General features: G+C 40.6%; 1 long non-coding RNA gene across 2 annotated transcripts in view; it reads right to left on the bottom strand.

Moving 5' to 3' along the window:
- Window positions 1-14,322, bottom strand: part of LOC135176741 (uncharacterized) — a 77,680-nt gene that overhangs the window by 4,982 nt on the left and 58,376 nt on the right. The window contains exon 3 of one of the 2 annotated variants that reach the window (XR_010302804.1): window positions 904-983. The exons of the other annotated variant lie outside the window; for it this stretch is intronic. This is a non-coding gene — a long non-coding RNA (uncharacterized LOC135176741). The remainder of the gene's footprint in view (window positions 1-903; window positions 984-14,322) is intronic. 2 annotated transcript variants of the gene reach the window in all.

The following is a 14,322-nucleotide window of genomic DNA, read 5'->3' as shown; positions in this document are numbered from 1 at the left end:
TAGCTCCTATAGGCTGCTCCAGATTCCTTTACAGCTAGACCTCTACAGACTTGAGAAAGCAGGAAAAATCAGACAGGTTGATAAGCCCCAGTCAGTTAACTCATAACAGCAATGCTATTTTTTTCAGTGTTAGAATGAAGATCTTCCAGATGAAATGCATAGAGGCCTTCTTGTAAAGAGAGCAACAGACTGCTGCTGACCTCCAGGATCCATCATTCTGCAGATTTTTGTCACCAGATTGTGCTCTAAGAGATGGGTCCCAAACTCTCAACAGGCAACTCATAACTTTCAAGACAGATTTCCAGCAGAAGCTTTCTCTTCCACAACAGCTTCTCCAGAGATAATATACACTGCCAGAAACAGGCTAAGAGTGAATCCCAGCTTCTTTAACATCCTGGCTGAGGAGGCCAAGCTCTTCCTCAAAAATGACAGTCATTTCGGATAAAAATGTTTGTAACCTCAGAAACAAGTGACATTAAAATATGTGCTCACTGGCAGGTTCCACATGAGGCAGTAGCTAATAGTAGCTATTCTGATACACCATCAGTCCATCTTATTACAGCATTGATTTTTGCTATGGCTGACATCCCTAAACTTGCTCCTACAAGAGGCAGAGTCTTCTGTTTTCAGATGCACTGTCAAGATTTTTTTTTTTCCAGTATATTTTTTGCCTGGTTTGATCCTAATTAAGCACCTAAGGTGCACTTTCCAGATTACAAGAAGGGGAAAAATTGCTTTGATCAGTATTTTGTCTTTGGCTATCTTAACTCATTTTCAACTGCCAGATTTACCCTGAAATTCAAACAAGCTTCGGCAGTATTACCACAACCTGGTGCACTTACTGCACAGCTACATCCTTTGCTGTGTCTGTGAAAGAGAAGACCATCATGAACTAGGATTTACCTGGTTGTGGCACTGACAGCTGGCATCTCTGCACTTATGAATCATTTACATCATTGCATTTATAAAAGAACTGCAAGGATCTGCATAATGACAATGAAAAAAAAGCAAATGTGACCTTTAACCATCTAATAAGTTAAAGTATATCTGCAGAGATGGAACATGCATACACTGTCTCATGCTGTTTGAAACAGATATTTACGGTAGGAGATTCTCACTCTGAAAGTGTTCATCAGCCCTTGTATTTAAGTGTGCTGGAGCTCTCATTCTTCCCACAGAAACCAAGGATTTTCCTGGGGTCGTTTAAATCACAGCTAACAGCTTGTCTTGCTTTAAACAGTTCCTTATCCCCATGCACATTATGCATCTAGAAGAGTTTAAAGCATTTTATGTAGATGCTAATTCCTCACTGCCTTTATCACATGTTCTAGTCAAAGGAAACACCACCAAAGTTCAAAGGGACAGCGACTGCTGCTTGACAGGAGCCCTGTGTAGGCACCAGCATTCACCAGCCCAGAGCTCAAAGAGTAACAGGCTGAAACTACAGCAAATAAAATTCAAAGGAGATACTAGGAAAGAACTTTCTAATTGTAGGAGCAGTGAACCACTGAGAGAGCTGTGAAGTCTCTATGTGTCTCTGGCAGGTTTAGACAGCTGTCTGTCAGGATGACCCACGTACCAAGCATCCCTCGGGCTTCGTAACACCCTGAGGACTCTGCACTGAGTGGTTCCATAATTTTTGTCATGAAGATCAAGCTAACTCAAACTACATCCCTGTAGGAACTGGGGTAGGAATTTTACAGCCATTTCATTCATTCCTCTTAGAGGATAAATTCTTCTTTAATGGCCCTGGAAGGTGAGTTCCTGGGCTCTTTGGTGTTAGTAAAGCATCAGCTGTGAGGTCAGTGCCTTAGTATTTACAGTGACACTTTCCTTTGTAGTTCAGTTCGGTTACAGGGTAGGCAATCCTTTTCACTTGGAGCAATCCAATCTCTAATCAAATCTCAAGGAGACAAAATTTATTTCACAAATAAAGTTCACCTTCACTGCAATCCTACAGCTGGACTGACATTTGCTTTAATAGGTTGGTTACCATTTCTAGAGCAGGTCTTCACTAATGAACCTGAAGTATCTCCCCTTCTGTTCCCTTTTATCCCGGCACAAATAAGAGGCCTGCCTGTTGTGATTGCTTATAGACTCCTAAGCATATAGACACAATGCATGGGAATTTATTCCAATATTTCAGAAGCATCAAACAAAGCATTTTGCTTTAAATTCCTGCCCTACCACTTACATTTTCTTGTTTTCTAATGACTGTCTTACTGCAAACTACTATCTCCAGGCTCTTTTCAGTTCACAATGGGAATGGAAAAAAACCCCAGACTCAGAGGAGAATATTCTGAAGTATTTGTAAATACTCCTCAGTGCTGTATCTCCCATCCTGACTGCCTCTGGCCACTCCAGCTCTGGAAAATGCAAACAACTTTCTGAGGTCCTCTCTGGACAGCCTGGTGGCTTTATAGATAGGAGCATGAAACAGCAAAAGGCCAAGTGCCACGTTTCAGCCACAGTCAGGTTTGGGAACACAAAACATGTATGAAACATTTGCATGGCTACATTTTGGCTGTAACAGTGTGTAAAGATTCAGTTGTGGGGCCCTTAGGGTTTTGTGTAAGCAAAACTTTTTTTTTTTACCCTTTTGATGGGAAGTTGTGGAGACATTATTGACATTTCTATGAGGGATTTGAGCATCAGTAACAGGATTGCTGGATCACTACCAGTTAGTATAATTCAGGCTCAGATGTCAAAGATATCAATTTTTTTTGAACTAATGAAGGGGAAAAGCTAGTAGCTACACAGCACTATGGAGGCTAAAGGGGAATCAGGACTTTGAACTTGCACTTGTAGCTAGGTTTAGACAATGTCGTGTCTTTATCAGTGGGCTTTTCCACTTTTACTGCCAGGCATTGCAGTTTCACAGCCTCATAGGTCTCCCCCTCACTGAACCACTGCAAACCAGGAAGAACCCCTGGCCTAGAGCTGGAGCACCATTAACTTGTGCTCAGAACCACTGAAAGCCCATTATCCTCCCTGGGGACAGGGCATGCCTCCTTGAGTGTGCTTTTTAATGAGCGAGGCAATTTTGGCCCTGAAATGAGGATAGTTTAGATGCATGCTGCTAAACTGAGTAGTTTGACAGAAAGAAATATCTTCATGAGTTTCAGTTCTTTCTTCATTCAACTTTGCTATAGGTAGTCATAATAAGTTCTGATGGGCAGCATTCTGATAAAGAGAAAATAAAAAAGATGCCGTATGTGGTGGTAGGCCTGATAGGGCAAACACCAGGGCTTATCCATGCCCTGCCTTGCCCAGGCATGTTCCCCTGCTCCCCTGCTTCTGTTCTGGGGGAGGCACCCATGGGAGGGAGGGGAGGGCAAAAGCCATGGCTTCATCTAATACAGTGAGACTTGGCAAAGTGCCATTCTGATTGTCTAACCTGTGTCCAATGCCCCATTAGTCTCGGGCTGGATATTGATAAAATGGATGAGCAGGTAGCACAGGGGGCTGCTGCTGCCTCAATTTGCATCCTGAATTTGCCTGGAGAGCTTGCCAGGAACAGGTTCTAAATGCCTGCACACAATTGGCCTGCATAGCCAACGTGACATTGGGCCAAGACTGCACACCACATTGCATCCTGCCTGCCCCTCTGCAAGTCTCCTGTCAAGACAGGAAGCCCTGGAGATACACAGATCATCCAGAGGAACCAGGGCAGAGACTATGCTATAGGCTCCCGGCTTCCTGAGAAAAGAGCCTGGGAAACTCTAACAGCAACCCCTCCACACGCTTTGGGTACTGTCTGGTTTATACTTTGTGAGTAAATACTTAAGAGCCTCTTCCAGTATAGTATTTGCATTTGCCACTTTAAGAAATAAGTGATCCAGTTTTGCCTGTTCCCTGCATGCAGAAATTTCCAACCTGTGCATTTTGAACCCTGTGAATAAGTTTTCTGGTGAGTTTTTATGTTAATAATCAGTTTTTATAGTTATTAGCAATCATTGCCTGGATATCAAAATGAATACAGATTATTAATTTTGCCTAATCCATCACATCATATTACCACAAGTGGACAATGTTATCTTAGCCTTAATAGTAGCACCCTTTCTTATTTTATTTTGGTTTTTTCAATAATGCCAAGGTAACTTCATTGTGTGGCTTATGTTACACTTCCCAATCTGTAAGGTAGTCAGCATGATGTTCATAACACTTGCTGTCAGGAAACAGGGAATCACTGAATAATGATGCCACAGCAGGTTAACAATAAACCTTCCTTGAGCATAAATTTACTCTGTCTCCATATTCACAGAAAAACAAAAGCCTTCCAAGTGGTGGTACTGTTCAGTAGCTATCGTGCTGAAGACATGACAATTTGACACTCTTAGCAAGGAAATGATCTTTTCCTTGTGGCTACTTGGTATAACTCCTGTGATATCTGGTAGCTTTGTAATGAAGGAAACAACTGTAAAAATCATAGTATAAGACAAGCAGCTAAAACACTGGTAGCGTATGTGCCCATGTGGAGATTTATAGAGCAGATCATCCATTAGATCTGCCACTGCAGAATCTCACATTACATAGTCCAGTGTAATAAGCACTGAGAATCCCTGTGGCAAGCAAGTATTTAAAGACTGGTATTAAAGGAAGAAAAAAAATTCCAATCAATTGTGAAAGTAAAATCAGTAGTGAAGCAACAACAGGAATTGAAATGCAACTAGAAGAAAAATAAAACCAGTTATCTGTTTTAATTAAATGTTAGCTGGGAATGTGTGAATTAAAAGAGGAATGACACTTGAATTAATAAAAGAACAGTTTGGGTTTTTTTTCCTTTTTTCCTTGGAATGATGGTATAATGCAATGAGATTCAAGGCATGTTTGCTGAGTAGACAGATAGCTTTACATGGAGTGTGGGAACAGCTGTCTGCTGTAGTGCAGCACCTTTTGTGAGCCAACTTACTTCAACCATCCAGTGTCTAACCAAGCTACCAGAGATTAATACGAGAACTATTTAAATTGTTTTAAAAGCTACAATTAAATATAGGCCCTTAAATTTGTAAAATCAAATTTATGTCAGCCATATATTTGTAGACATTTAAAGCCAATTTAATATGAGCTAAACATTTCACTAGAGAAGTGTTGTAAAGTTGAACTGGGCCATAAGTACTATCTATCTCTTGCATAAGCTATTGTTGGACTGAGTTTGCTGATGCTGCTATAGAGCCTGAGATCTTTGCCTGCAAGGTGAAAACAGAGCTAGTATTTTTAATAAACACAAACTTAGTGTTTTGTACATGTGCTTGTTAAAGCATCGTTCATTGTAGTTCATGCAAGAATAATGTAGCCCTTCTGGAATCACCTATCAGTTGATAGTTGTACTTCTGCCTTCATGATCCATTCACGAATCTTTGAAACTAGAGCCCACTCAAAAGAAGGAAGCTCTGAACCACCACCTCCAGCACACACAAAGTTTTCCTGTGCTGTATCATTGTGCAGTTCATTCAGCCTGATTTCTGAATACACTGAAGGGTTTTTAACCAACACTTTTTAAATCTTTCTTTTATGAGTGGTACCACAAACTCATCTTTCTAAACGGATGCACTGCCTCCTGAGTGCCCCCCATGGGCAAGACCACGTTTTAGCAGCAGAAGTAATGCAGCTTGATAGTCATGAAAAAAATCTGTTGATAGTCTCAGACTCTTCTGGTACCGAGGACTCATCAGCTTCTTTTTTCCATGAGAGTGTATTTGAGTGCAGGGTTTTGAAAGTAGAGCAATAGGCATCTATTATATCCTGGTAAAGTCTGTGTCTGCATACAAAATTTGTGTTATGATAGGATGGTATTAAATTTGCTGTTATGTTTCCAGAATTGGCAGATATTAACTACTGGGGGAAAAAATCAACAGAAACACCAAACTATCACAGTGTAATGGAGAGTACTGGGTGAAATAAGATCATTCTTTCAGAGAACAACTAAATAAAAAAAATCAAGCATTACTGTTAAAAGGTCAGAAAGGATAAAGTAACATGTGGTCTGGTGGAAAGCAAGGAGACCAAGTTTATGGCGCTGTTTTGGCATTCTTCATGCGGGAAAAAACCTGGAAGCAAGGCTGATGTAAAGCAAAGAAAACACTATATAAAAGAAGCAAGGCAAAACCTTCACATTTAGTTAATTTCAACATCACAGAGGATTTGCCCTAAAAAGTAAAACATCTGTGCTTGTAAAAGCAACCCCAGAGGATAAAGCAACAAATAGTAACACCAGGAAACAAAACAATTACCCTACTAAAGCAACAGTAGAGCCAGCTCACTCTCAGACGAAGGAAAAGAAGACTCACTTTCCTGACCTCACCATCTCTGCAGCTCCATGAGCTCAAGTGGGTTATTTTCAATTTAGAATGGCACTGACTAGGGCAAATTTGCAAGGACAGCAAAGCTGGACAACAAGGAAGATGTTACAGCAGGGAAGGAGCCCTCAGCACTATGGTCTTGTGTGCTGTCCCAGGCACACATCCTTCACACACTAAACAAGAGTCTGTCTATATCTTTCAGCACCTCTAATGGGAACTCCATAATTGTAGCAATCCCACCTAACATCAACAAGCTAGACATGTTCTTGGCTATTTTCCTAGGCAACTTGTGGGACATCATAATTGAAGAGCCAAGTACATTGCCCAAAGGAAAAAAGGGGTTAGTTATGGCATTTCAAAGAGAAATAGTCAAAGCTCCTGCATCTGAAAAAAATAAGAAGCTGACCAAATATTTGAAAGAATAAAAAATAAAATTTCCCTAGGAAAAATAAAGCTGAATGGTCCAAAACAAAATAAGGGCATCCATCCAGCAAGGAGAAGGAAAAGATAAGTTGTTTTCTTCTTTAAACTTCCCCAGGTTTCCTTAGTGGTCACACTAGTTCAAAGAGGATTGAGTTCAAAAAGGACTTCAACATTTGAGTCCAACGTTGAGCACAGTGCATATTCTTGGGAAACAGAAAGTAGGAAAGCATCAGCTACATTCTGAGTTATGGTGACACATTAGAAAGTGCAGGTCTCGCCCTGCACGACCTTTTTGTTATTTCCCTGTACCCTCTGGACAGCATTGCTCTCCACTACAGCAATACAGGCAGCTTGTCCTTTTCAGCCCCTTCCACTATAACATGAGTGTCCACAAAACCATGTGTGATTTTAACCCACGAATGGGAAATTTCACCCATTACTTACAAACTGACCCCACTGCTGTCTACACTTCACAAAAACATCCAATTTTCTTGCTTACTCTTGAGCAAGTCCCGTAACTCTCCAAGGGAAGGAGGTCTCGCCCTCCTGCCAATAAGGTCCTGCATGTCACAGAGCAAACCAACCAAACCAGTACTCTCTGCTACAGTTATGTCATCTGTCAAGTGGTTTTCCACATAAGGAGGAAGTAAAATACTTATAGCAGACAGAAAGTCACATCCCACATAGAGAGATTCAGGAAGCTGCAAGTCCCATCTTAGTGCTTGAACAGACCTTAGAGTATTTATTCAAATTATTATTTTAATTTGAATTTCAATTGTATTTTTCAAATAAGTGAGCTTAACCTGTGCTCTTGAGGCTTCAACATTCATTCTGAGTCATTCCTGTCTATAAAACTTACAAATTGAACACTCTTATTAGGTTCTTGGGATGCTTTTTTCTCCTGAGTTCAAGCAGTGGCAGCTGATTACACAGGAGCTTCTCACCTGAGGTGCCTTTTTTCAGTATACAGTGCCGCCAGCACACTCGTTTTCTCCACAGAACTCCCTCATTTCAAAACATTAGCTTGACTCACAACTGTGTGCTAGATCTGGAGGCTGCTTGTAAGACAAGGGTAATGATATACAATATATGCACAGTAGCAAGCAGCTGATGAGTCATTCCCAAATTTGTCACACGTTAGCTTCACAGCCAGTCTCTACTGGGGCACAGAAACAGAAAGATGGCGCTTTGAAAGAGCCTTAGGAAAAACTCAGGGGACACGTTGCACTTTCAGCTTGCTCACCAAATGGTATAACTTGGCAATATTTACAATGTTCAGAAAACGTCAGGTTGGTGCACCTAATTTCTCAAGGTTTTCTTTGCCATGGTCAGAAAATACCCAGTCTCACTCAGTCCTGCAGATTAAACAGTAGCTCAAAAATTCCTACATGAATCTGTCTACAAAATTACTGCAAAAAATGAATAAGCCTACAGAAGATACTTTCTCAGCTTTACTCTGGTGTCTGATAGTAATAACGCAAACTAATTATCTTATTCTTCCATTTAAAAGACTCTCTTCAGCCTTCACAATCTGGTAGGTTCAAACCACTAAGACTAGAGTACAGCCTGACAGACTGAATTCCCATACAAACACTGCACTCCAATATAAATCAGAATATCCTCCTAATTTGTGGTGACAGTACTTTAGCTTACCCCTCACTTTCTCCATTGCCTGTGTGTCTGAATATGTGTGCACACAAGGGATAGTAGCAGAATATTAAAATCACTTCATTTTTAGTCCCTTATCCTAACGAAATAATGCTAACAAATACATTGCACAGAAAATTAGCCCATTTCTTCTCATTACCAAATTTCAAGCTCAGTGCTCAGCTTCAACAAAATCTGTCCAAACTGTGGCAGTCTTCAAGCTATCTGTTGCTGGATATGTGGCATCAGGGAGCTGGCCCCTCTGCAAGACTGCAGGAAACTCATAAATGCACTTGAAATCAGAAATCCCATGATTTACAGGACTGTTTTCAGGTTAGCTTCTTTGGGGATGCTTATAGCAATTTCTGCTTTCTGCTAAAAGGGTTTTTTAACAAAGTAACCACAGCACTTGGCCCGTATTTCTAGGGTGCCAGCACAAAATCTTAAGGGAAATCTTTCCTTTGTCCCAAACACAGACAGCTGATAGTAGCAATTTGTTAAAATTAGGGTTCATGTATTTATTGGCTCTGCGTGGGTATTTTTGCACAGAAACAACCCATTGCTATTGGGTCTGATGTTTACCTATAGTGCACAGGAGATCAGTGCATCCAAAACCACAAAGCTTCCTGGTGATGCTGCTGTGACTGAGCTTTATGCCAAATGGCCTGGCAAAACCCACACACATGCCTTCTATCACAGTGTTTTCTCCTTGCAAGGTGGTGTTGGGCAATATGATAAGATTTCTTCCTGAAATATTATTCATACCATGTGGCTTCTACCAGTGCAAAGACTGTTGTTACCCACCACATGAGAAAACAGGCCAGGCACTGTCTCTTGGAGCGTACTTTAAGACACAAGAAGATGTGTCTCAAAGAACAGGTGTCGGTCCTTCTTCTGCAGATCCATTTTCACCCAGTAGAGCTGTTGCTATCTTACCCTCACAGGCTTTGTTTATTTAGTACCCTAGGATTAAAATAGCTTTCTAGAAATAAAGGCTTTTCTTTTGGAACCATTCAAATTAAGATCTATGTTGGAGGACATAATTATCCTACATGTGTCTGAAATAATGGAGAGCCAGTCAGTTGCCTATCTCTAACAGCTTGTTATTTTCACAGCATATAATTTTCAGATCACATACATCAATACTATAATTGGGTTATGGAAGCAGAGGGTATCTTTATTTACACAGATTTCTTTCAACTCAGAGAAATGCTGTAATTTCCCTCCTCCTCAGTAAATATTTTTTCTCTTGAAACTTGCACCACACTGTAATGACCATATGGCTGCATTTTGTGTTTGAGATGGACAGCCCATGGCTGTGAAAGCCTTGCTCACTACAGAGGTAATTTAATTTAGTAAATTAATTCTAAAGGGAGCGTATTTACTGCAACGCCTGTTGGATGGAAACCTTGGCAGATTTTAATCACAAAACATTCCAAACCACAACTCCTAAAAATAGAATGAGATTACCTGCTGAAAAGAAAAGACAAAAAGAAGGGGAAAAATCCCACAAGACTTGCAAAATGCACTGTTTTCAGGACCTGATAAAGTTTTGTTTCATATTGATTTGTACCTTGTGGCAGATTGATGGAGATTTCGGTGGAGCCATTTCCCCAGGTACATTGATCAAGCTTGCCAAAATAAGATTTTGAGTGTCTAGTAAAAATCTAGTGGAATCTTGTATTAGGGTAGGACTTAAGTATTAAGTTACTTACTTTCATTTGCTTAGTTTCATTAAATTTGTGTCAAGATAATTTGTGACACTTCTGCTCTTCTCTTTTGTAAACTTTGGTTGGAATTGGCCAATGAGTTTAAAAGTTATAAACCTATGAAGGAGCAGGAGAGAGGCAAAAACAGATTTCTGTGGAGAAAAGGTGACTAAGATAAATAAATTCAAACTGTGACTTCTTTGTCCTCTGATGTCAGAGTCATTAGAAAGCACTCAGGTCATGTTATCAATTTGTTTCAACATGAAGACATGCTGGATATTTTCTTGTGAAAGATGCCACCTTAGATTAAAAAAGCTTCTGGAACATGGTTTCAAGGAAAACACAAGATGCTACAAAGTGTTTGAGCTCATTATTAACGCTGAAATGTGTGCCATACTGGTAGCAGTTGTGTATATCTAACACAGGAGTCACAGGCTTACTCAGCGGAGAGGTAAGCATTAGTCCTTGTTTTGTTCTTGTCTTAATGCTATAGAGTCTGAGATTGTTAGTATCAGCTGAAATCATGTGCATTTTCAGTACAATGAAGAGACACTTATTGGGAACTGGTTTAAAACAAAAATGTGCAAGAAAGCAAAAGTAAGACAAAAAGTAGAGATGAGCAGAAAGTGTTTTGTTTTTATTGGCAAACCAGCTATATTGTGATTTACATGTGATGAAATATAGTGGAGTTTATAGGATTGCCTTCATGTTTTTATTCCAGAAACTATGAAAACCACATGTGTGAAGGAAAAGATAATAAATATGAAGCTGGAGTTTCTTGTCCTCAATACCAGAATGATGTCACAATTCCAGATTGTGGAAGATTTCCTGACTACTTTTTGCTTTGTAATTGTTCTGCTGATACTCTCATTGAAGTTTGCCTCTAACTTTTCTGCAATATGTTTCTTGCCTGAGGAGCTTTCAGCTCACAGTTTTGTGGATTGACCTTACCACTGTCCTTGCTATAAAACGTTCTTCACAGAGAAGAATATTTTTGTGTGTGCTTCCCCAAGAAACTGTTGTGGAAAATTTCAGGTCAGGTGTTGATCAAACTACTCATGATCGGAAAGGATCAGAATCTCCTTCAGATTCAGCAGAATTAGGTTTTCACATGCTCGTGGTTTTGATCACCTTGTAAATGTTACTCTGATTAATGTCTTCCACTCAGAATTAGTCAAATGCTAAAGACAAGATAAATCTAGAGATTCCTATGTCTGAGGAATTAACAAGATACCAAACATCAGTTAACATCTGGCAATACCCAGCTGGTACTGTGGGTATGGGTGTGTGCATTGTGAGTGTGGATGATTGCTTTTCTCCATTTTATGTCTATGTCTCAACCAAAATATAGCACAATGAAGACAAGAGAAGAGCACTGAGATCAACAGCATAAGCAGGGCAGAGAGCACTGAGAGCACTGTTTCACCTGATCGGAGCAAAGCATTGTCCATCCAAAGCAGTCCAGACCTTCCCTACATTTGCCTCTACACCTCAGTTGCTCTCATAATGCCACTAAGCAGATCCATGAACTCAGTGAATGTCTGCCTCTTTTGCAGCAGGGTAACTATGGAGTAACTTTGTCTAAACAATTTTTTCAAGATTCTACCTAAACAGAGGTTCACAGATGCAACTATTGCCTTTCAAGAACTAGTAACTGATAATAGTAAACAGCATCAGTGATTTCTGCTGGACTTTAGGAAACACCTTCAGAAAACAAGATATTTCACAGAATCATAGAGACATTCAGGTTGGAAAAGACCCTCAGGATCATAGAATCAACCAGGTTGGAAGAGACCTCCAAGATCATCCAGTCCAACCTATCACCCAGCCCTATCCAAGTCCAACCAATATCCCTACTCTACAAGATTCACTCTAAATCATTTACCCAAGCACCACATCCAAACAACTTTTAAACACATCCAGGGGTGGTGACTGTCCTGGAAGGCCAAGATTAGATGTCCTGGCTTGCCTCACCCTTCTGCTGTTGGGGAAGCAAGGATAGGAGGAAAAGAAAGGCTTGGGCCATTATGCCCCCTCACAAAGTGATAAACAGGTGCTCACAGATGTTTAGGTACTTGTAGGTGTCTTGCCCAAATAAGGGTGAGCAAGCCCTGGTTTCACCTAATATGGTCAGTTTTGCAAATGCCATTGTGACTGGTGAATCTCTGTGGCCAAAGGAGCCATTGCACTTGGGCAAATAATATGTATTGAGCTAAGTTGCAAGCAGTTGAGCTGCTTCTGCCTCACAGAGCTGCCTCTGCCTCACTGCTCTTGGACAACGTGTTCTGCTCTGCCTAGTGCTTCAGACCAGCTTAGCCCTGATGTTTTGGGCTTGAACTACCCAGAAACTTAAGTGCCTCAAGTTTCCTACGAGAAAGCATTTAAGTGCCTCACAATGTGGCAAGAACTGCCACTGACATCACACTCTCTGCACATCTGCAAGAGATCCTGCCTGCACCTCTGCAAACCTCCATGCCAAGAGGAACGAGGATCAGGCCAGAGATCATCTGCCTCTTTCCCAGCACCCTGGGAAGATCTAGAAGCCTCTCAATGGCTGGGCAGTTCCAACACTGGCACAAAGGAGCCAGGGACCATCTTCAAATTGCTACCCCACCACAGTAAGTAGCACAGACGTTCCCTAGGGCTCCAGGCTACCTATTCGTAAGTGGGGCAAAGCCATTTTGTGGCTAAACTTTCCCAAATGTTCTGATTCTCCTAAATGAATGAACTGCCCATAAGCATTCTTGTGACGCTTTTCCCAACCAAATTAGAACCCAAATTTAGTGGTGGGCAGGGCTTTCCAGAAATAAAATTAACTACATATTTTATAATTCCTGCCTCATTAATTGCCCAACTAAATCAGTGACTCAGCCACCTCCCTGGTCAGCCCATTCCAGCGCCTACCAAATCATCTGATTTGTGAAGGAGTAAGGTAGTTCAAACCATACCACAGAAGCATGCCTATAGTGCCAACTCTCACACTGAAAATAAAAGCAAAAATCTTTGCTGAGCAGTCTGAACATCTTCACCAGTGTTCTTAAATACTTAGATTTGTCTCTCAATTTTGTGTGGCTTTTCATTTAGAAATGTCCATTTTCTTTTACTTAAAAAAATGTATTCTTACAATTGGACCAAGACGTTACATTTTAGTTTGACCCAAAGATTTTTTTTTTTAATGCACTATTATAACATTCCTACCTACCAGTGAGATGAAAAATAAGTTTCCAAACATCTCTGATTTTCACTTATTGTTAGGCTTCAAGTCTGGCTGTTACAGATGTTTCAGATTTCCCCCTGGGAGTCTCTGATCACCAGAATGAAATTATCAGTTGCGCTAATTTAGCTTTTGGACTGAACTGTATCAGATTCTCTATGATGTCCTTGTCCGTGGGTTTTCAAAACCCAGTCTCTTAGAAAAGAGGGGAAAGGTACTTCTAACAAGAGGTGGCTGCAACACAGCAGGCCATTTTCCTGATATTTAACATCACAATAGTGGAGTCACTGCTAATAACAAAGTCAATTTATAAATCCATTAAAACAACAAAGCAGCCCAATTTGCCATAAAAGAAATAATGCTATTGCCCTAGAAGAAAAACTGTTTCAACAAGAGAGTTGTTCCTGTGATTACTGTCCTTTTTGCCCCCTCTGCTTATATAACACACAAGTTTTGTAAATACTGTTTCTTCCATCAGCTTTCCAGGGCCAGTTTCTGCCTTCAGCTATTCTTATGAAAACCTGCTTAAAGCAAGAACTGAAGCAGTATCTACTTGAGAGCAGAAGCTGACCCAGAAGTGTTTGAGCAAAAAGACTCAGGGGCTCAGCAAGAAACCAAGCAAACCCGGGAATAAGTAGCAAAAGAGCCATGTGTTGTTGTGGCCTCTGCACTCCCTGCTTGCCTTGCCCAAACGCAGAGGGGGTTTGCCTCATTTGAGCTGCCAGTGCCACAGGCTGAAACCAGTGCTGTATGTGCACACAAGTGCTGCAGGCATCTCCTCAACTGAGCTTATTTATAGTGCCTAACATGCTAGTCCACATAGGAAGGGCATGTAAATGTTTCTGTAATGTTGACAGTGGTACTAATAGCAGAGTTGCTCAGTCAGCTCTGGCTATAGATTTGGATTGCAGAGATTCTGTATTCAAAACATCACAGTAAAGTTTTTAAAGGCAAATATCAATAACCTAAATCATTTTACATGTCTTTCAGCAGAAATATTTGAGCCTTGTGAACCAAATAGGAATGA

This window comes from Pogoniulus pusillus, chromosome 7 (genome assembly GCF_015220805.1).
Source record: "Pogoniulus pusillus isolate bPogPus1 chromosome 7, bPogPus1.pri, whole genome shotgun sequence".
Classification (NCBI taxonomy): Eukaryota; Metazoa; Chordata; class Aves; order Piciformes; family Lybiidae; genus Pogoniulus; species Pogoniulus pusillus.
The sequence above is the reverse complement of the archived record's forward strand: the minus strand, read 5'-3'. Positions and strand labels throughout refer to the sequence as shown.